The sequence below is a fragment of the Ornithodoros turicata genome, chromosome 1, assembly GCF_037126465.1.
Source record: "Ornithodoros turicata isolate Travis chromosome 1, ASM3712646v1, whole genome shotgun sequence".
Lineage (NCBI taxonomy): Eukaryota > Metazoa > Arthropoda > Arachnida > Ixodida > Argasidae > Ornithodoros > Ornithodoros turicata.
Genome location: NC_088201.1, coordinates 84156945 through 84160775, shown reverse-complemented (window position 1 = coordinate 84160775; position 3831 = coordinate 84156945).

Genomic DNA, 3831 nt, shown 5'->3' with positions numbered 1-3831 from the left:
TCATAGATTTTTAATTAAAAATCTGTGGTACCTAAAAAAGGACACCCTGTATATCCTCGCGTGTTTCCACACTGACTCCCGGAAGAATTCGAGGCTCGTTCGAGTAGACCGAATGCACAGTCGTATTTGTGAACGAGCGCACAAAAAAAAAAAAAAAATGGACAAGCTTGCAAAATTAGAGGCATACACAAATAAACGACTTGAATAAACTTGGCGGAATAAAGTATGCCTAAGGAACTGCCAACATCCAGTTTGCGTGTAGAAACAATGTATTTTGAGACACGTTCTATACGTTGAGTGAATCTATGCGTATGTACGTCGCGGTGATGTAGATGCTGTCGCCTAGAGGAAAAATGGTGAAGGTGCGGCAATGCAGAGAACCTACGGATACGCGAATAAAAGCAGGGAACTAGGACAACCATGCACGCACGCGCATGACGCTGAACGATAGAACCGATCTAGATACTCCGAAACTCGGAGTGCTTGAACACACTGTGTGTATAGACTGTTGTTTTGATTTTGTTTCTTCTTTTTCTTTCTTTTTTTTTTTTGGGGGGGGGGGGGCTTAATAAAGCCTGAAGACAATTTATGATACAGCTTGAGGGTGTCACGCTTCCTCGCGAACGCAAGAGCCTGTCTAGCGAGGAAATGGCAATTTTCGTTGTTTTTAATTTGCGTTACCACCGTTCCGCTTGTCACTGTAAAAGGCAGTCACGTGGTCCACTTGTTTTATATCTCATTACATTGCTCTCTTGTGATCACAGTAATGCTCGTTGCGTTGTCAGTGTCATCCGCATTTTTTTAAAAAAATACTGTAGATATGTCGTACACCTGGAAACCCCAATAACATTGAGAAATCACGACTTTCTGTTATCATTTATCAAGACTAGACAAAATCAGCAGAAGTTCAGACAACAGAAAAAATATAGTTCTGGGTTCGTTTATTTTATTTTTCATACTTAATATAGCTAACGCCGTAGTGGCTCAAATCTATCCCTATATTGCAGTCTAATGCCGCGTGTTTTTCGACAGCCGTACTCCTGGCTTTTCTTTTCTCCGGTGGAGAGGGGACTCGGAGGCTAATTCCATGGATAATATTTGTCACAAAGCATGATCTTCGGGTCATAATGTTTGCATGACCAAGTCTGTTGTTGATGTCACATGTAGATCATACAGGTTTGCAGGAGTGAAGAAGGATAAGACTGCGCATGGCATGGTGGCTCAACTGTAATTCTTTTTACAGTATGGGCATCATGGGAACAACATAACTAAGGGCACTTTCTGTACGTCACGCTGGGAATCGTTGATCAGAAAAAAACGTTAGACACACGCGATGCAACACACCAGCAGGGAAGGCATGACTGATTGATTGGGATATAAAGTGCAATCGCAGGCAGCACAATGTACTGAAAGTTGAAGTGCGTAAGGGTGGCTGATAGGTGTGCTGTCTTATCAGTGTGGTGCTTCTGAAGATTTACAATCTTGATCTACCCGTACATATTCGTACTTTCAGCCAACACCTCCGATGTAGTAGAAGGCCTGCGCACTGCCGAACTCACAGAGGCCTGCGTGAGCTTTGCGAGTTGCTTCGAGCTTTTCTCTTGTTCACTTTTTCATTTACGTCATAGCAGCATCCACAGCAGGACTTCGTGTGTGACGCTATGTCATGTGGGCGCAGGCCTTCTGCTATCTAGGAGGTGTTGTTTCAGCAGACTGTACTGCTTGCGACTGTGTTACTCGCTATCACGTCTTTTTTACTTCGTTCATTTTTGTTCTGTAGGTGTGAAGAAAAGTTTACACTTACAATCCGAGGCTTTCCACAGGCGCCATGAAGGGAGTGTGAAGGGAGGGAGTATGGCGGCAACGTCTAGCAATATTATCATATCAACCTCACTATCATCATAGAGATTACGGTTTGCGTACCCGCACCGCTCGCACACTCCTTCGATGGTCGTCCGCTAGGAATGTCTCGGATTGACGTATCAGTACGTATGAAGCACGATTAACATTTGATTTACACATCACAATTAAAGTTATCTCTTCATGTTGGGAAAAACTCCACAAGGCTGCCAATGCGATTACAATGTCCTCCTTTTAACGTTGAAGCCAAAATAAACGGGGGCAGTTCAAACCACGTTACTCAAAGTACGACGTAATATTTGCCTCAGATTGCTAATATCTTTGGACGTCGTCACAACTCTGCTGGTCTCGATTTCCGTTCATAGCTCACCTCGCGTCATAGAGTACACATCTAACATGCGTGACACGCGCTGGTTGGGTTCCACACTCAAGCGCGGCCTCCTTCCTCTTGTCTCTTGAATGCCGCCTTCTTCGCAGTACGTGACGTCACGTTTCTGATATCCCCTAGCCTGTAGTGAAAGTTTCTTCTACCCTTTTACATATTTTTAGTCCATCCCATGATGCGCCCCATTTGTTTGTTCGGCGATGATGTAGGTTCTTGTCGACACTATTTTTCTTTTCTAGTCCTTGGCTAGAAAACCATCCTAGACGCCGCTGCTGCATGCAGCTCACCGCGGCGTGAGGCAAAAAACAAAAAAAAAAAAAAAAAAAGAAAGGAAAAGATGTATACACGGGGTCAAGCGCTCCTGTCCGTACCCCTTGCGTTTGGTTCCCAGATCTAGAAACATAGTCAGACTCTTTAACGTCTCTTGATCCAGATTTTCCATGTTGTATGTTGCTCAAATTCTTTTACCACACCTCCGAAAAGATCACATAACTGTACTACTTCATCTCTGGTATCCGGGGAGGGAATTGGGGTCACAAGGCGTTGTAGATTCTCAAGAAGGAAATCGACATCCTTTCCTGTTAATGATGTGAATTTAACAACTTGCGTTTTGCTGTCAGTGAGCAGTCCGACGTCTGCACCAGATTCTTTTATAATGCCCACCAGCTTTCTCACGGACGTGTCTTTTCCTTTTGAGTCGCGAACTCTATTAGCAGTGTCTACATCCTGCATTTCCAATAGAACGTTTTCAAAAAGCCGCTCGACTATTCGTATGTCCATGTGCAAAACATCAGGGACAATGAAGCGGTGTTCTATTGAGAAGAATGTGGGGTGCCGCATTGAGTTTTTCATGTTGTCACAATCTTCTTTCATGCCTTCTGGGGGTCTCAACAGCGGCAGGTCATTGAACTCGTTAACCGGAATTGTGGTGTAACATCGTTGTCTCCAATTCGCTTCACATATTGGGCAACGATAGCTCGAAGAAGCAGACTGAAGGCCTTGAACGAATAGAACAAATTTCATATCAGCCCCCAAATGTAATAGCACCCTGACAAACGTGTTTGTCTTCATCGACACCTACTTTCTCTGCGACATCGTTGATCTCCGCTATTACATCACTCACTGCTTCTCGAATGCCCGGGTGTCTTTACGACTGCGAAAAAGCGGTGTTGTTTAGGATTCTGAGCGGCCAAAGACTAGTCGACGATGACGAAGTTATGGTGTTGTCCATGTTGTGGACTTGCTTATGTTGCATCCATCCACCTCAATTTTGATGAGCAGCTGGTTTTCATGGGCGTATTCCTCTATCCCACAGCCTTCGCACATGTTCATGACATATCGACGGATTTCTCTCTTGAATGATACCTGTTCTCCTGGGACGTTGCCAGGGGTTCGCGAAATCGAGATATGAGAGTCCAAGAAATCACTACATTCGTCAAAGCAGTTGAGAGTAGGAAGAAGAGGGAAGGCTCGCCTCAGCTGCCACCACGCTGTGTTGCTCACTGTGTGCCCATCTAGTATTGAAACCGCGCTATCAATCGTCGGCTGCTCGGCTCTCGTCATACAAAAATAAGATGTATTCGAGG